The sequence below is a fragment of the Equus przewalskii genome, chromosome 27 (genome assembly GCF_037783145.1).
Source record: "Equus przewalskii isolate Varuska chromosome 27, EquPr2, whole genome shotgun sequence".
Taxonomy (NCBI): Eukaryota; Metazoa; Chordata; class Mammalia; order Perissodactyla; family Equidae; genus Equus; species Equus przewalskii.
Window position 1 is genome coordinate 2,559,769 of NC_091857.1, and position 20,495 is coordinate 2,580,263.

The window sequence follows — 20,495 nt, forward strand, 5'->3', positions numbered from 1 at the left end:
TCCGCAAACCCCAGGTTACAGCGGGTCCACCCCGGATATATATGCAACAGCAATTTGTACGCATCAGCACTAAAAGCCACACACTAAAATATTTATAGTAGTTTGTCTGTAACAGTCCCAAACTGGAAACAATCCAAATATCCACTCAAAGTAGAACAGATAAATAAAGCATATTTTTGTATGCAAGAGAACACAATACACAATGAAAATAAATGAGCTACTGCTACACGTAAACAATATGGATGATTCTGACAAATATTATGTTGGGTGAAAGGAGCCAGACACACAAAAATCAGTGTGTTATGTGATTCTATTTACATAGCTCCAGAAGAAGCAAACTAATTGGTGATAGAAGTCGAGACAATTATTAGCTTTAGGGAAAAGGGTTTATAGTGACTGGAAGACAGAATAAGGTGATTGTCAGTGGAACTAATATTCTATGCCCTGATCTGGATGCTGGCTACCATGGTATGTTTACTTTGAGAGAACACTTTCATCAAGTGGTAGATACGTGATTTGTGCATTTCATTATGTATATATAGAATTTCAATGAAAATATTTTCCTAAAAACATCCAATAGAAAGAGAATGCATCAGGTATAAAGAAATAAAGTTAATATTATTCAAAGTAAGTCATACAAATGGTGATGCAAGGTAAAAAGGAAACATTGTTCTAGTGGAAGTTAACATATTGAAGCAAGTAAATAAGGTCATCAACAGTTTTAAAAACGAATATCAAGGCGTCTGGCATCACTAGAGAGCTGAGGCCAACCCTCAGATCAAACTTCATACCAATCTTCACACAGTTAACAAGTACATAGTTTCTGTGAAGAAAAAAAGCATCTACATGAAGACACTGGAGAGTGTCCAAAAGCAGACAGATACTGGAAGGAAATAGACACTTGGTAGAAGGGAATCACATTAAGTGAGTTTCCCATATATATGACTTTTCAACCGACAACAGGCACCAGACTTCACCGTGTAAGGCAGCTAAAACTTTATTAGAAAATCCACAATCTTACTGGCTTGAAAAACCCGAGAACAGAGTTTGAATCAACCATAGTCACTCCCAGAGGTAAGGCGAGATCTCAGAAATGAGAGGGCCTATGAGAGAGAGAGCCCTGAATTCTACATGTACACCTAATCAGTTCTTTGGTTGATCTGAACAACACATCTGTGGGGAAACCCCTAGCAGCACAGCTAAGGCTAGAAGGAATGAACTGAGATTTGGGCTGTTGCCATTGCGAGGGAGAGAGCTGCCAGTTTAAACTGGCTATGGTTGGCTGAATAATGGCCTTTCAAAGACGTCTATGTCCTAACCCTTGGAAACTGTGAATATGCTACGTCACATGCCAGAGGGGAACTGAGGCAGGAGATGGAAGTAAGGCTGCTAGTCGTCTGACCTTAAAAAAGGAGATTTTTCTGGATTATGTGGGTGGGTCCAATATAATGACAAGGGTTCTAAAATGTGGAAGAGGGCAGCAGGAGAGTCTGTTTGAGAGATGCAATATGAGGAAAATTAGACAGCCATAACTAGCTTTGAACATGGAAGAGGGCTATGAGCCAAGGAATTCAGGTAGCTTCAAGACACTAGAAAAAGAAAAAAATAGATTCTCCCTTGGGGGCCTCTAGAAAATACTGCAGTCTTGCCAACACCTTTGTTTTAGTCCAGTGAGAACCATTTCAGACTTCTGATGTCCAGAACTGTAAAATAAATTTGCATTGTTTAATCTGTTAGGCTTGTAGTAATTTGCTATAAAAGGCATAGAAATCTAATACAGATTTTGGTACTGGAAGTGGGGTACTACTATAACGAATACCTAAAAATAAGGAAGTTGTCTTAAATTTGGGCAATGGGTTGAGCCTGGAAAAATTTTCAGGAGCATTATAGGAAAAGCCTAGATTGCCTTGAGCAGACTGTTAGTAAATATGGATGTTAATGACCTTGCTAAAGAGGACTCAGAAGGAAATAAGAAACATGTTATTGGAAACCGGAAAAAAGGGGATAGATAGTGGCAGAAAACAATAGAATTGTGTTCTGTGGCCATATGGAAAGTAGAACTTGCAAGTAATGAGCTAAAATATTCAGCCGAGGAGATTTTCAAGCAAAGTATTGAAGCTGTGGCCTGGTTTCTTCTTGCTTCTTAGAGTAAAATGTGAGAGGACAGAGATAAGATGATGGAAAACTATGAAACAGAAAGAATTAGGATTCGATGACTTGGGACATTCTCAGCCTATCCAGATTGCAACAGACACTAAAATTAAGAGATTCACTGTCAGGAAGGTGTGCTCTAGCAAAAACCAAACAACTGAGAGTGTGCCTGGACAACCTTTTGCTAATCCTTCCGAAAGACTGAAAACTATTCCTACACATTGAAAATGGAGTTTGCTGGTTGGATTTCCAAATTGCCCGGGACTGGTGACCTAGCAAGAATTCTATATCCATTGAAAATATTCTTAAAGAATGAAGACAAATTAAAGACATTTTCAGATAAAGAAAAACCAGGAAAGTGTGTTGCAAGCAGATCTGCATTATAGGAAAATGCAGAAGGACATTCTTCTGGCAAATGGAAAGTGATATCTGATAGAAGCTTTAATCTTTAGACAGGAATAAAGCAAATCAGACATGGTAAATATGTTGGTAAATATGAGTCTATTCTGTCCTCTCTTAATTTATTTAAAACATAAATAAATGTTTAAAGGAAAATGATGACATTGGATTGTGCTGGTTGTAATATATAAACGTAACACTTATGAATAATGTAAAGGATAGGGGAGTAGATGGACCTATATGGTCACATGGCTTTGACCTTTTACATGCAGTGTACTATATTAACTCGAACTAGAAGGTGAAAAGTTAAGGAGGGAGGCCCTAGAAGTGCTCATCTAAAAGTAATCCAAAGAAGTATACCTAAAAAACAATAGATAAAAATGAATCTCACCAAAGGCTTAGGGAAACACAAATTCATGTAACTAGAGCATCTGTCGACAGGAATCAGCCATCTAACTTTCACAGTGCAATAAGAAAGAGCTATTTTCGTGTTTTCTAAAATATTTATGAGCTCTATGGCCTTAAACTCTAGCAAGAGAAATTTGAATCTGATATAATAAAGACTGTAAGGCATACTGAATACCGCCACCCTACACAAGGACAGCAAATGGCTTAAGAGGCTACCAAAAGTCAATCATGATTGTCGTCTATTGATGGCAATGCAGCCCTTTTAAAGGCAATCATTTTGACTTTTTCTTCTAACCGAAGATTAAAGAAACTTGTCATTTCCAGGAGGTAAAATTCCTCATCCTAATTTTTGTGACTCTTTTTCAAAATTTAATTATTTAAGCTTCATTCAAAACAGATTTAGTATTCACAGTGATAAGAAGAGTGAAAAAATGTTCTTCTTAATAGGCGAACCAAATTCCTACTAAAACCCGTGCAGCCAGCTTCTCAATGTTTTGCCCACAAGCAAAAGCCCAAATTTCATAGTTTCGCGGGTTCTGAATTGATAATAGTATTTTATATGTAAGTCAGAGTAAGTCACTCTGGCAGTTTCTTTGCAGTTATTTATTTGACTTCTCAGTTAAATTACATATGAGTCCAGAGGTTTCTGAGCACAACATTCAAATATTGCAATTATATGCCATGCCCTCATGCAATCAAACCAAGACTGTACTGTGGTTAGACTGAGATAAAAATTCAATAGCTTATTCTGATTCTAAGCCTGGATCTTAAAACTGAACAAATGCGTTTCTCGCTCTGTGTATTTATTACATCACTGATGCTTTAGAGGGAAAAGTTGAATATACAATTCAATCTATAGTTTAGTTTATCAAAGCAACTGAGAATGACTCTGAATCTAGGAAATAGCAGCAATCAGTAGAGGAATAAAGGGAAAATTCTAAAGAAGGAGGCCTGTCTGAGAGCAGATGGGGCCTGATGTCAGAGTCCCAAGAGAGAGAGAGCACTGAAGAATTCCTAGTTCAACCTAATGTTCTCCCAAAATTACAGCCCAAGTACATTATGCCTCAATTAAATAATAACGAAAACTGTCAGCCACTATTTCAGTGGCACTCATGCATTAACACATTATAGAAGTACCCTTGTCCTTATCAACTGGTATAGTAAGTTAAAAAATACAGCTGCTGGTTTCAATCTGGACAAGAGAGTTGATTTCACAATCACTTATATTTCATAAAAAATTTTCTATTTTTCACTTTAAAAATGCATATGTTACCTAAAATGTTAACACAAAATAATATATTCAGAATAATTATTGAGATACACATTCTCAGAAAGGTTCTATATCTACGCAAAAAATTTTCTAAGTTATCTTCAGTATCAAATATGTACTTTACATAAGTGGTCCCGTCTGAAAGCCTACGTCCTTAATAACCCCGCTTTTAATGAAAATTCTTCATATTCCTCTGTTTTTGTTGTTGTTTTCATGTTTGGTTTGGAATCTATTGGGTTTCTAAAGAGTTATCAGTTTAGGCCAAAGCATTATAAATATTCATGATTTTGGTCTCTGGATGAAAATTTACAGAGTAAGAAATCTACTTTTTTCCAGGTTTATTAGGGACCAGACTTGGAATGTGAATGGAAATTGAGCTTATCTCAGTCACAATTCAGCATCCTTTTGCTTTCACCAGGATGAGGCCTCGGCTGACGGGATAAGTTTGAGCTCAGTGGTGCATGCCTGTGTAAATGCAGTGAGAGAGGCAGAGCCACGACCGATACGGAACCCACTCTGCCTGCAAACCCTGTGCCTCTCGTGTGCTGGCCACACCGATGTCACAACTTCAGCAGCTTTTCACTTCACTGAGCACTGCTGACCTACAAGCAGTGTGCCAGGCTGCTCTGACACACAAAGGTAATTTCCTGAGAGGGTCACAGTTTAGTCAATATGCTTTCATTGTGCGGTGTTTGAATGAAATTAGATTTGGTAAATATTAAGTGCCTTATTATGGGCAACCATGCTGGGGTGCTCAAAGATAAAGTGATATAATCCATCTCCAAGTAGCTTCCAAACCAATGAGAACTGTACCAGTTATAGCAGAGTTTTAAAATCAGGGTAAATTTAACTATATATGAAGCAACAATGTCAATCATATGTACCAGTTACCTAGTCAACTATATGTAAGATACCTCTTTGAGTACTACCAGCAGATACACAGGAAGTCGGTAGAAACAATAGAACAGCATGTAATTTACTTGCAAAAGTAATTATGCAGAAAATAATTCCAGGAGTTTAGAGAAAGAGGAGACTCTTCGATGTTAAAGCACCTGTTGAGCTGGGCAGAGGTTAGTACATGCCGGCGAAGAAAGGCCTGGTTCCTCTGACAGAAGGACATGCATGGCAGAAGGGCTTTCTAGAGCAGTGCTGGCCAAATTCTAATGTGCTGAACCAAGCTCCTAGGGATCCTGTTACCGCGAAGAGTCTGATGTAGCAGGGCTGGGCTGGGTGGAGGGTTTATCCGTCTAACAAGCTCCCAGGTAAGGCCAATGGTGCTGGGTACACAGACTACCCTTTAGAGAAATTTACATCACAACCCCTTTCCAGCCTGTCCTCTCTGTAGAAGATAGAGTTAGACTGCTGTCTGGCACGTGAACAATGGTGTTGCTTTGGGAGTAAATATGAGAGCAGTAGGTGACATAATTCCCTAGCTGCAGAGCATGGAGGAAAGATTTGCCTCCTTTAATCTTTGCTCCAGTGATTCCATGGGATTGTAGCTATAAAAAAACCAATCAATGTCATATGGCTCTAAAGATGGTGATTTTGGGTTCTACTGGAGAAGCAGCAACGTTCTGTTGGTACCTCATTCCTGTTGTCTGTGTAGTGACACACAGCATACTAAGAAACCAGCTGGACTGGTTGGCCACCTCCAGAAAGCTGAGTCCAGCCAGTTAAGCAGCAGGCTGTCCCTTTGCCATGGACTGACCATTTGCATGAGAATAACATGCTATAGCAAAGGGCAGCAACAATACATTCTTGTGACAAAACTTGTAAACCCAATGAAGGAAATGCACCATTGAAGAGGGAAATTCACCAAAATCTAAGTGTTGTAACCACTTGTCTCAGATCCATGATTTTCACAGCCTTGGTTTGCAAAGGAACCAGAAGTTGTTTGACCTATTATAAAGTGCTTTTGCGATAAATCATCTCTATCATTCTTAACAAAGATATCATGCTTGGTTTTAGTAAAAAGGAGGAAGTCTACACAGAATATATCATTGTTGTAAAAAACACAGAACATCGATTTTTCTTAGGTAAAATTCATTTTACAGGTAATTGCAGTGTTTGAAAGAACTGAAATTACATCCACAAACATGGTGCTTCAGGGTCCTAAAATATAGTGACATTCAAGAAAGAGGTCATGGGGAACATGAGATTGGAAAAAATCTTTAATGGGTAAAATATGGACAGGCAAACAGGTGAAATGATGTGAGGGCATTTTATGTTCATAGGAAGACAGCCCAAGAGGCAGCAAAGCACAAAGAAAAACGCTGTCTTCCCTGCTAACCAATGTGACACGCTGGCTGAGAGGGAGGATCCACCTCCAATACAGACAGTTACGACTGAGCAGATGTTCACAGGGCATCACAAGCCTCAGTAAAATAGGCCTGCTCGGGCTTGGGCACAGGCCTGAGGTACCTAGACTTCGACAGTGTTCTGTACTGGGCTTTGCTCAGTGAAAGCGGAAAGAGGGAAAGGAAAGTTGTCTCCTTTTACCACTGCATTCCTTACCAAAGCAGAAACAGAGGAACAGTGCACTTTATCATTTTTCTTGTCTTTTCTTCTTTCCTTTCTTCTTCCTCCCTCCCTTTCTTTCTCCTTTACAGCATTAGAATGCTGAGGAAATTTAGTTTAATAATAAAAATAATAATGATATTATCACACTTTGTGATAGGCACAAGATAACCCGAAAGATGCGCACGCTGTAATCTTCAGATCCTGTGAATATGTTACTTTACTTGGCAAGAGGGACTTTGCAGACGTGACTAAGGGGACAGACCTTGAGATGGGAAGATTATCCTGGATTATCTGGGTGGGCCCAATCTAACCACAGAACCTTTCCCAGGTCAGAAAAAGCAGGAGAAAGTTGAAGTCTGAAGAGGACTCAGCTGCCGTTCCTGGTTTTGAAAACGGAGGAAGAGGCGCTGGAACCGAGGAATGTGGGTGGCCTCCAGAAGCTGGAAAAGGCAGGGAAACACATTCTTCCCTGAGCGTGGAGGTGGAATGCAGCCCTGCCAAAACTTTTACTCTAGCTTAGTGAGGTCTTGTTGGACTTTTCACCTACAAAACTATAAAATAATAAGTTTGTCTTAAGCTGCTAAATTTGGGGTAATTTGTTACAGCAACAATTGAAAATGAATATGCACTTCTTCCACATATATTAAGTCTGACAAGAAGAAAAGAAACTGATATTGTTTACAAAATTAGTTTACTTCAGGCCTACCATTTACACTGGACTTTTACAATGACCTTATGAAATATGTATTAATATCCGCAATTTAAAGATGAAGAAATATAGGATAATTTGCCTAGCCTTTATTCACTCACTCACCTATTCATCCACTCTATAAAAAGTATTAATAGTCTATAATATGTAAGATGCTACATTAAATGCTAGGGGATATGGTAGTAAAAGAATGATGCTAACATAATTTATCCCCAATTGCCCTTACATTTTGTTGGAGAAGAAAGGCATTGAGCACGTAATTAGGGGCTAGATCAGATGAAGCAAGAGAAGCTGGGTAGGAGAAAAATGTCCCTGGGCAAATCTATACCACGTCTAGAGATAATGGCAAGTTTAGAGTATTTTAGTAACTGAAACAAGTACAGAATGACTAAAAGAAGGGAGGAATGGTTTGGGGTGGGGCTGAAGAAGCAGGCAAACGGTGGCCCTGGATCTTAGTGACAATGAAAAATGTTATTTATCTTATCTTAATAGCAATGAAAAATGACTGAAGGATTTTAAGCTAATGTGTGACTCAAAATGGTTCACATTTTAGAGTATTCCTCTGGTTGCAAGAGGATAAATGAATTGGAAAAGAGATAGTGTGGAGTCTTCCTGGACAATTGAAAGGCTGTAGTGGTGACCGGGGAAGGGTGATAGCAATGAGGAGAGAGAAATCGATACATTCAAGAGACATTTAGGATCGGCATGGACTTGACTTGGCATGGGGCGTTTGGAGTTAACCAATAGTTTCAAAATTCTGGCATGGAAAACAGGAGACATGGAGCCATCCACCGTGAAGGGCAATGTTCCAGAAGACGTTTATTTGAGAAGAATGATTATGAGTTCTGTTGGATATATTGCGTTGGAGATGCCTTGGAGACACCCACGCAAGGACACTGAGTGCCATTAGATATGTGGGTATGGAATTTGGAAGACAGGCCTGGGCTTGAGAAACATAGTTGGGAGTCATTGACAAAGAAAGAGTATACCAAGGAAGAAGAAATGTGCCTGTGACAGAACCCTAAGGAATGCTCTTCCAACGATCAATGAAACAGAGCTGGAGAAACTGACACAGTTTCAGAGCTCCTGAGAGTCCAGGTTTGTATCAAGTTTGTATGACTCTGAAGTCCAGAATCCAAGACATCTTATTCTGTTAAAGAACAATTTTGAAAGGCATTAAGGGGTTCTGCCTTCTTCTGAATGAAATAAAGATCATGGATATTTAAAAGACATATTAAAATAACTTCTTCAAAATTAGTCATCCTCAAGTTTTCTAGTTTGGCTCTATTTATTATGGACAAAAATCACGAGGATCATTGTTTCTTTTGCACGGTACTTGTCGTGTGTTATGAACTGTATGGCTAGGTTTAGATAGGGCAATTAATTTTGAAAACATGGATTATACACTTGATATTCTTTCTATTCATCATAGTCTGCATATGGAATATAAATTATGATGATTTAGTAATTGTTATTCATTCTCTACCAGAACTAGACAAGTTTGCCTAGGATTTTCTCCCTCTATTGGAAAATATTTTAATTTGGTGCAACATAAAACTATTTGCCAAATTGTATTCCTGAAAATCCAGAGACAATTTCTCCTGCTTGTCTCCATTCTGCCTCATTGTGCCTTCAAGCAGCAAAAGTGAACATGATAAAATAGTTTCTTGGTTTCGCCAAACAGTCCCACGTAGCGCAATCCCACAAAGGAAGCGAGGCGGACGCAAAAAGCACTGTCTGGAGAAATACAAGGGTCACGCAGACTCTCTATGAAAGCTTTGCCAGAATCAATGGAAGCTCATCATTTTTACTAATAATGCCCCAAGGACTGTGTGATGAGATTTTCGGAGGGCAAAATCTTACTTTGAAGACATACAGATTGAGCTTTATAAGAGCAGTTTACAAGACTTTTATTCCATTTTCGGAGGTACGACACAGGCTGCACTATTCTCTTCAACATCACATTTGTCTTAATGCACATATTTACATTGGCACATATTGAGGAGAAAATCGGTTAGCTGCATATTCTGCAAGGTTTTTTTTAACTTAACCCTTGTGGTTTGCTAACTATGTATTAGCAACTGATTGGAGGTTTGTCTTCCTCAGCGACATCAGGAGAAATTCTTTGCAGAAAGCAGTTGCATTTTGGGTATGCTACAAAGAACACGTACAAATGTCAAATCCATGCCATACAAGACAGGTCTAAGCTGTCCTTTTGGATACTTGAAACTTTTAAGTCATGTTCAAATATATTTACTTCTACATATTTCATTTTTTAAATAAATAGATTTTATTTTTTTAGAGCAGTTTTAGGGTCACTGCAAAACTAAGTGGAGGGTACAGAGGTTTTACATATACTCCCTGCCCCCCATACCTACTTTACATGCTACTTTATTCTGATTACAGGTAATACAATGGATGGAGAAAGAGGATTATCGAAATGTGGTAACTAAACGCATCCCACCTTTCTCTCACTCTCAATATCAAGTTAAATTCATTCTCTTTTCTGAGTCTGCCATTCAGACCAGCTGAGGGATTTGGAGAAAAAGCTATTGTAGAGCTGTCAGTCTCTGCTTTGGAGAAAGGCCTGAAAGGCAGCCTTGGAGAGCTCTGGGGTGCAAATCTGCACAAAGTTGATTCTAGGAAAAGTGTGACCCATGGAGACCCCTGGAATATCAGGCAAAAGAGAAGATTGATATTTACAGTGAGAGTTGATCATGTTTCCATGGTTGGTCTCCAAAGGGCCAAGAGTAGCTCCACAAGTGGGCTAAATTCCTTCTGCCCCTAAGGCTAGGGGAGCACAAGGGCACAGAGGAGTGGGGAATTGCCTCCAGATGCCTTGGAAGACCGAGGAGCTGACTGCTAACATACCCCAGCCTGCAAGAGAAGAGACCATAGCAGCATCCATTACTGATTGTCTGGGCTTCTAGTTTTGAGGGAATCTCAGCAGATACAGCAGAACCCGTTAAACATGTACAGAAAAGCAGCAACGCCTCTGGGGGAGAGGCAGCAGTGGTGAGCAGGGAGGGTGGATGAACCATTCCAAAAGATGTCCTAAGAAAACAGCTGCTTGAAGAGATATGATGCAATTTGACCAAACGACAACAATATTTAAAACATTCAAGAATAAAACAGCCTTATTTCTAGAACTACAAACACTCAATGTTTAAACATAAAAAGATCAGTAGATGAATGAATGGCAGCTCAAGTCTTAAATTAGTGGGCTCGCATTTCAAGAGGGAAAATGTCTCAAACACAGATCAAAAATGCAAAAAGATAGTGTAATTAGCAGTTAATTTTATCTATTGCAAGTAAATGTTTATTTTTTCTGATTATAAACAGTAAAAATAAATACTAAACTGGGTGCCTTAGAAATTAAGATGTACCGTCAAAGACCATCTTAGATAGAAAAGGAAATCAAAAGTGGTATTAAATTTTTAAGAAATTAATGAAAAGTTTAACCCTTTACACCAAAATGAATGGAAACTAACAAAAGCTATCCTAAGAAACAAAGATATAGCCATGGTTGCCCTAATTAGTAAAGAAGAAAGATGAAGAAATAATGGAAATTTAGAAAAAAGAACAAAAATTAACAAAAGAGGGATCAATAAAGATAAAAGCTAAAATCAGCTAGAAAAGGAAAATGTTAGAAATAAAAAATGAATCTCAAATATGATTCTTCTAACTCTAAACAACCAACAAAGTAGATAAAGCACTAATAAAATATATTCAAGCAAATAGAAATGACAAACATAAGAATAAGAAAGCAGTCGTAAAACTATAGATTTTTTTATAGAAAAACTGTAAGAATCATTAGGAAACATTACATGTAACATTTTGGAAGACATAAATTATGAAGAAAAATATAAATTGTGAAGCTTTCCATGAGGAACAAACTTAAATGGATCAATTACTATAGATACAAATGCAAAGATATTAAAAAATGACATTAAAAAAGCACCAAGGGGGCCAGCCCAGTGGCATAGCAGTTAAGTTTGTGTGCTCAGCTTCAGTGGCCCGAGGTTTGCGGGTTGGGATCCTGGGCACGGCCCTATGACTGCTTATCAAGCCATCCTGCGCAGCATCACACATACAAAATAGAGGAAGATTGGCAACAAATGTTTGCTCAAGATCAATATTCCTCACCAAAAACACCCCACAAAAACCCACCAAGATAAGATGGATTCACAGCTAAATTTTACTAGCTTTTAAAAGGCAGACATTAAAATATTACTTAAACTATGTCAGATTATGGGAAAACTATAAAACTTTACTGAGGGACCTATAAATATGAACAATGAGAATAAATGTCTAAGAATAGCCAAGTGAATATAAAAAAAAGATTACTAAGGAAGAATTTGCTTTAGTAAGTAGTCCATATTAAAAATATATAGTTGTGAGGTAAGAATGAAAAGAAATCAATATAGTAGAACAAATATTCTACAAATTGTTAGAATACATAAAAACGTAATGCATGACATTGGTAGTATCAATTCAATAGGGAAAAATGTGGTTCATTTAATAAACATGTCTGAGTGTTATTTCAGGATGGATCTAAGTTGAATCTCTACCTCACATCATGTGCAAAATAAATTCCAGATGGATTAAGGGGCAGCAATTTTAGAAGTAAACCTTAGAGCCTACATATAAAGGCTAAGGATGAGAGAGACTTCCTAAAGACAGAAATGTATAACCTATAAAAACAAATAGAGACTTTTTGTTATAAAATTTGTCATGAGAATTGTAGATTAAAGGTTAAAATCTAGTGAAAAATTGTTGAATTGACAAGATGACGACAAAATGCAATAGATACTTGGACTGGGAAAAAAATTATAGATAATAAGGTCACACTAAAGAAAATCCAAAAGCCAATAAACATGGTGAAACTCATTATCAGTCAGGGGAATGCACAAGAAATCAACAATAAAATACCATTTCATAGCTATCAGACTGGCAATACCATATATTGCTAGGGGGATATTGGGAAAATATATTCTTATCTCTCGCTTGGAGAAATGTACGTTGTTAGAGCTTTTTGGGGGATGGGAGAGAGGAATCTAGCACTATCTATTTCAGTTTAAGAGATACACATCCTTAGACCCAGGAAGGCCGCTTCTGTAGATCCACCCCAGGAAAGCCCTAATTCCTTAGGTTAAATGCTCAAGGACGTTGACCGTGTCATGGTAAAAAGAATGTTATAGAGAAATAATTGGATTAATTGTAGTGCATCAACAACATGGAATTAGCATAGAGTGAATTAGCATAGTTGACTTGAAGATTCTCCTGAAGCGGTATTAAGCAATAAAAGTAAGATGCAAATAAGTGTATATAATGGGTAATTATATAAGCAGATTTTGACAGATTACTATCTGGGAGTGGGAATGAAATGGCTGGAGGATTATAGAATTGAGTGAGAGGAAGTTAAAAAGATTTAAAGAAATGCACATGACATGCTTTTGTTTCAGTAAAATCGTACCTGTGTATGGCACATGCATCAAGAAATCTGAACATTTCTGCTTGTCAGATGATCATGACATACCGTTAAGTGAAAAAGAACCGCAAAATAATGGGCATAACAGACTTTTATTTTGGTAAAAAGAAATTAGAAACAAACATTTGTAAGTTTGTATCAACTATGAGAAAAATGTGGAAAGATGTACCCCAAACTTGTTAATATTTTCTTTCAGTGGGATGAGAGCAGAGATGGGAGGCTGGAGGGCAAATAGAAATGGTTAACTGCATTTAAATATAACTATTTTTCACTTATTACAAAACAATCAAATAAAGACATATTTTAGAAAGGTAGTGCCTACCTATTACAGACAACCATAGAAACTTTAGGTAAGTAGAAAACTAAATCACTTAATTTCAGAACACAGAAATACCTATTGCTAACATCATTTTTGGTTAACTTTTTCTGCTTTTTTTTCTGCTCCTGTGTATAGTTAAATGTGTATACAAAACTTATATATGCCATTTTGCATCTTCATAGTACATATATTTTTCTTTATTTTTTTGTGTAATAAAATTGTGGGATTTTCTATATCATGAAGAAATCATGAAGAAAATATTTCTTCTACTATCATAACATTTAATTTTATGAATGTATCATAATTCATCGATTTTTAAACCTGTTTTCTCATTTTAAAACATATGTACTATTTGTTTTTGAAATTCCAAACATCTTCTTGAACCTAATATCTGCTTTAAAAAAACACACTCTTTATATATTACTTGAAATTCCAGACTTCTATGAAGCTCAGTAACCTGAACAACTAAAATAAAACAAATTTTATCCCTTGAAAATTTCCTAAGACCTGCTGCTTATGCCTCATTCCTGGTCACTTTTTTCCCCCCTCTTCTAAAAAAAATCAGAAGTTGATTAGATCAGAAAAGAATCAGTTTCCACTCAGGTTACACTGCATACTCTCTCTTCTGGAAAATGAGGAATCTTTGAATATTTAACTATGCAAAATCCTAAAACAAAAAAGGACTCAACACATTGCAATGAGTTATAAAACATTTTTGACTTTATAAGATTTTTTCCTAAGAATACATTTCTGGAAGTGGAATTCCTCAGTCCAAGCTACAGAATTTTTTAAGGTACTTGATATTTATTGTCAAATAGAACTCTAGAAAATTTGTGCCAATTAACCGTCTTGCCAGCAACCTAAGATACAGTCACCTCCCTCAAGGGGCCGCCGCCCTGGCCGCGAGGTTACAGTCCTGCGCGGGGTTCTGCGGCTGGTTCGCAGGTCTGGCTACTGGGCACCGACATACTCCACTATCCGCCGTGCTGTGGAGGCCTCCCACTTACAAAGTGGGGGAAGACTGGCACAGACGTTAGCTCGGGGCTGATCTTCCTCAAGCAAAGAAAAGAGGAGGATTGGCAACAGATGTTAGCTCAGGGTGAATCTTCCTCACACACAAAATTACCTCCTTCAAATCATCGTTATTACTACTTACAAATCTTTGTTAATGTGAAAGGCTAACCCCCCTAAAAGCATTTCATTAATCTTTTAATCTGCATTTGTTTGATTTTTTTTTTTTTTTTTGAGGAAGATTAGCCCTGAGCTAACATCTGCTGCCAATCCACCTCCTTTTGCTGAGGAAGACTGGCCCTGAGCTAACATCCGTGCCCATCTTCCTCCATTTTATATGCGGGACGCCTACCACAGCATAGCTTGACAAACAGTGTATAGGTTCGCACCTAGGATCCAAATCCTCAAACTCCGGGCTGTGGAAGCAGAACGTCTGAACTTAACCACTGCACCACTGGGCCAGCCCCTGCATTGCTTTGATTTTGAGTGAAGCTGTACATTTTTCATATGTTAAATGATCATTTGTAAATTTTTTTGAGTGAATTTTATAGTCATGTTTTTTCCCATTTTTATTTGGCTGTGTGTGCTATATAGCTTAAAAAAAAATCTGGAAACACTAACATTTTTGAATACACTTACCATGAGATTATTTTAATTTTAACAAAAGCGAATTAATAGCGTAATTAACCATAAAATGACATTTCACCGTCCACTAGAAAATTCCTATAAACTTCTATAAAATTCAACTTCAGCATGAAAAACTTGGAATTTCTGTTTCAAAAGCAATAAATCATTTTATGTAATTAAGATACAATTGTATCCTTGAAGAATTTATATTTAAACAGAAAGATGTTCATTTAAACTTCATTCTCAAGAGATGGAGCTGTGATATTACAGAACAAGGTCTTCCCCAGTCCAATGCTGAAAGCCAGGGCTTAAGCATGGAAACGACATTGAATTTATAGTTCCACAAAACAAATGCAAATGCTGACTATGTTGCTATTTAGCTGAGTGATTTAGAAAAGTCCTTTAACCTTTCATGAGCCTTATTTTTGTCATTTATTAAATTACAAAGTTGTATAAAGTTGGCATTCTCTCTTGTGTATCCTGCTTTGTCCTCATATCACCTTGACGTAACTTACTACAGGTTCATTTAATTATCTGTTTCTTGACCGTCTGCTCCCCAGTGGGATGTCAGCCCCATGGGACTGAGGACTTGTTCCTGCGTATCCTCAGAGCTTAGAGGAGCCGAAGCGCATCGTGAAAGCTCCATTAAAAAACGGCAAAAGAGTTAGCTGCACGCTAAGTGTCGGGGATTTGATGATGAATAAAACCAAGGCTCCTAGGGAATTAATAATCCAGTGGATGAATTCCTGAGTGAAAATGCCAAAATTATCTCTTCAGGGAAGAGAATATATTCCATCTCTAAATAAGAAATTGGGACTTAAAAATTGAAATATATAAAAATGTCCAACCATTTGAAAAATATATTAACTCAAATAGTAAGAATAACAAGTGAGCATTTGAGCAATGCACGGAGGCAGGTTTCTTTTTGGTAAGTAGAACGTACACCATGCCTTGTCTTGTTTGAAAAGGAAAGTCAGGACAGTGAAGGACCAGCAATATGTTTACATGATATCTATGGCAAGAAATTCATTGCATTTGGTCACGAGCTACTTCAAAACAAGAAACATAATTATAAACAACACTCAGGAAGAATTCACATTTAATATCTTAGAATGAAAAATACAAAATACTGAAGAAATAACATCACAGACAGAATCCAAGTAAACATATCAATGTTTACAAACAAATCAATCAAATAATTTTAGCCTCTATTATTGAGACCACCAGCACAAACAAAAGATTTTACAGGTTTTCACTTCTGCTTTCATTAATATTTTTAATTCTGAGATTATTCTTGAGTGAATGGAAACTATAACTACTTGTAGAAAAATGTCTGGCATAATTCCAGAAGCACGGGTGGAGCTGAAACCTCAAGGGCTTAATTACACAGGTCCACCTGAATAATGGAGTCCGCCAGCCATGCTTCGGAGGCGGAGGGTCAGGAAAGCTTGTCTGAACTTGGAAACCTTGGTCGTGACACCCCGCTTCAGTGAGACCCAACCCCGCATCTACAGAGCACGTCCTCTCACTCCTGTAGGTGAATGTGTGCCTCTTGTTTTACGGTTCTTTGAGGAATTTTTCAGCTTTTAAAAATTACTTGACTCTGGTCTCTGGTGGAGGAAAATTTATTTTTTCCCAGGTCAGACATGCTGATGCACTAGCGACTAAGTGCCACAAGTTTGTTTCGTAAGAAGTAAGTCTGACAAAGTTTCCTGATCTATAATCCACAGAGATTGCCAGTATCTTGTTCTTCCCCCAGAAAGAACTCGGGTACTGTTTTGCTCTAAGAATTTTAGAGCCATCATGTATGTGGTAATATTTCATTATGAGTTCTCTGACTTCAGAGTTTGTTTGCCAGGAAACTATTTTATTAAAACAAAATCCTAGATATTTGAAGTTCTGTTATAGCTCATTTCAATGTGTTGAGACTCTATAAAAATTGTTTTGCGTTGTTGAATTGTTAATATTCAAATATTCTTCAATTTCCAGAAGAGTGAGTATACCTTGTAACCTTAATGGGAATGCAGAGATTCTTCCACTATCTAATCAAGTTCTAATTTTATGAGTAGAGAAAAGAACAGTGACTAGGAGTGAGGTGTGAGCAGCAGTTCTTGGGAAATCTTCAAAAGGTGAGATTTATTTTATTTTATTTTTTAGGTTATTGAATTTCATAGAAATCATATCTTTGCTATCACAATTAGTGGGATAATGGGTTAATATTTTAGTTCCTCCATGTCCTTTCACACATATAATGCAATTGTAAGCAGAGAGGAGCTTTCATTGCCAGGCATGATTCAAAGGACCGATCAATGGTGGAGATTTCAGGGACTAAGGCAAACCAGAGAAGTATTTCTTTAAGGAAGGAAGCTTTTAGGTCCACTCAGATTGTTGCATGCAGCAAGCTACCCCCTCAGCTTAGGCACGGGTTACGTCCTTTCTAGTTTTTCCCATCAAAGAGACTGTTAGATTTTAAGAAGGTGGAGTTACCTCAATTCCTTTTCTGATCTGTTACTTCCGTAATGCGTGTGTACAGTTCAACCAGTTTTCATTTCAGTCCATTACTGAGTTCTATTGCAACAATTTAAATGGAAAATGCTTCAACTACAAAGCAACAAAAGGCAATCACAGCAATAAAAAGGAACAAACTATTGATCCTGATTGATATTGATTGATTGATTGATATTGATCCATACAACTTGATGGATCTCAAGGGCATTACATTGAGTGATAAAAGCCAATCTCCACATATAACCTCAAAATCACAAAATATTTATAGAGATGGATAACAGAGTGCTGGCTGTCAGGGGCTCAGGGTTGTGGGAGAGAGAGTGCGGGTAGCACGAGGGAGAGCTTTGTGGTGAGCGAATAGTTCTGTAATCTTGCTTGTGGTTGTAGTTACGTGAACCTACACCTTTGATAAAATGGCATAGAAATATGCAAGGGCACTTCACCAAAGCAAATTTCCTGATTTTGATATTATATTATAGTTATGTAAAATGTAAGCATCAGGTTTACTGGGTGAAGGGCACGTGGGATCTCTGTACTATTTTGCAACTTCTTGTGAATCTATTAATTATTTCAAAGTAATTTTTAAAGGAATCATTATTATTACAAAATAATCAAGGTATTTTAATCACTTGAAACTCTCACCCATGAATATCATTTTTATGATAGATTTTAAAAATATTCTGTCATATATTAGAGATACCACATACACCCAAATTTGAAGTCTTAAAGTTTGTCTTTCATAAAATAGAAAATGTCTTGTGTTCAATCACCTCCCCTGCATATTATATTTTAGTAACAAATTTACAATTTCAAAATATAAAGGCAAGAATCAGAATTCCAGAAAACTTAGTCTAATAAGTGTACCAGCCAAATGATGTAGGAGGTGTCAGAGAGTGAGATGGGATAAAAGGATTACAGTAGTTTCACGGATTGTTACTGGGTTTTATGCATAGCCTTCTAAAAACCCTTTGTGTCTTATTCAGTAAAAGGACTGCAACCATTTATCTTCTGCTTTAAAGCCCCTATGTAGATTGAGGATTTAAAATGATGAATGTGATATTATATTTTCTATAGAATAACAGAAGAGAAATGGCATGAGCTTTGGACCAGTTCAACTTCTGGCTGTGGTTCCATCGATTATAATGGAGTGAGAGAGTAAAAACCACGCTGAAGTGGGTTGAGGGGTGAAGACAGGAAAAAGAATGAAGTCAGATGGATAGTTAAATCCTTGTTTATGGAAATCAAGAGTGAAAAGTATTGAAGAATACATGTGAGATCAGTCTAAAGAGCCAAATATCTAATGCGTTCAAATGGTGTGAGGATCCACAGCATCTGCTGGAATTGGCAAATGCGTGGCCACTCTAATTTTGATAAAAGTCATTTAAGTTTAATGGTGGTAACAGCTGAGGAATAAATAAAAGATGAAAAACTGGAAAATATCAAGTGAAATCATTCTCATGATTATAGATGCCAAGGAAAGGAGAGATGTGGACAGTAGTTAGAAAAAAGTACTGTATACGTATAGAGTAAGGGAGATCTTATGAGCTGAAGAAACGATCATAGAGAGAGATTGAAGAGAGAGAGGCATAGTGGATAGTTGGATGGAGGTCCCTGATATGGCTGGAAGGGATGGAATACAGAGCAAAGAGAAAATGTTTATCCTGGTACCAAAAGCGTCCCTCTTCCATTAAGAGGAGATAGAAAATTGTAGGGATGGTGTCTTGATTAGTAGTCACTTCCTCCAGCATTGATTCCAGCTAACTCAGCCTTTAACATCTCTATTCTCTAATGCTCAGTTGCTATTAGGAATTATTAAATCGTTACAGTTCTTTCTGTGTGGGCCTTTTTAAAAGCTTAAACCTGGTTTCTTTCCAGAGATCTCAAAATAAATAATCCTTTTACCTTCTGAAAGAAATTGTTCAATAATCTGTTACTATTTCCCGACAGTATTCTCACAGATAAAACAAATTCTAGAAAAATCTTAATAAGAAAATAGAAAACAACACACTGATTTTGTGTAAAAGGTAAAATAAAAAGATTCTTCAATAGCGATGACTATAATGTGGTAATAACATTTTATCTGCCTTAAGTCAAGGGAGCAGTTGAGCACATTCAATGTGATTTCATCCAGGGTAATGGGTGAAGAACTGCTCAGCTCACAAATATGTGATATTTACAAAAGACAATGTGAGGCAAGAAGTTCGAAAATTGTTTCCCAATATATAATATGGGTTCAAAATATCTAGTAATAAATTATCAAGATGTGTTGGGATCTTTCACGTTCATCTATTTCTATTGTTAAACTATGGAGGACATCTCTTGTTTTTCCCTGTGGAGTATCCATTATCCTTGCTCCCAGTAACGGCATCCTGATTTTCCTTAGGAAACTACTCCTCTTCACTCTTTTCCACTGTAATTCAAGTGAAGTTGGCCATGTCCTCGGTTTCTGGGTTGTCAACATGCCTCAGGTTGGCTATAAAAGAAATGCAACGATGCTGAATCCCAAGGGTTTTGCTGGAACTATTGGAAAAGAGATTTTTCTGTTCCGGTGGTGTTACTAAACTAGTCAAATATAACCCTGGAGTTGCTGGTGACTGTCTTATTTTTGTAAAGATAATGAAGGCTTGATAATGAAGCTGTCATGGAGGAAAGCAGAGCTGAGAATATGGAGGAAAACACAGCCTTTACAACACTGTGTGAGGCCCTGAACCCCTGGCCTGTTCAGATATGTGCATCAAGTAATTTTTCTTCTTTATTAGAAGAAGATCGTTTGATTGAGTTGTTGATACTGTATCTAAAAAAATTCCTATTTAATACTCTTGAGAGTGAATATCCATGAAATTTTGGCAATATCGACTAATAAATTATCTTAAGGAATCCATATCTTCCCGAACTTTTTGTAAACATGACAAATCCAAAAAAATTGATGTTTCCTATCACGAAAAAATTAGCACAATATGTCATTGATTGGACAGTATAAAATGTTCTTCCTACAATCTACCAAGTATTATGTTGTTGTAATGATCCTATGTTAACAACTCAAAATTAAGATTTACCATCATTAATTTATAATTATAGCACT

At 37.1% G+C, this 20,495-nt stretch overlaps 1 protein-coding gene across 3 annotated transcripts in view; it reads right to left on the reverse strand.

Annotated features, from left to right (window-relative positions):
* Positions 1-20,495, reverse strand: part of HTR1F (5-hydroxytryptamine receptor 1F) — a 150,348-nt gene that overhangs the window by 84,307 nt on the left and 45,546 nt on the right. Inside the window, exon 3 of one of the 3 annotated variants that reach the window (XR_011533815.1) lies at positions 13,022-19,886. The exons of the other annotated variants lie outside the window; for them this stretch is intronic. The gene's annotated coding sequence lies outside the window, so the exon portion shown is untranslated. Of the gene's footprint in view, positions 1-13,021; positions 19,887-20,495 lie in introns of those variants that run through there. 3 annotated transcript variants of the gene reach the window in all.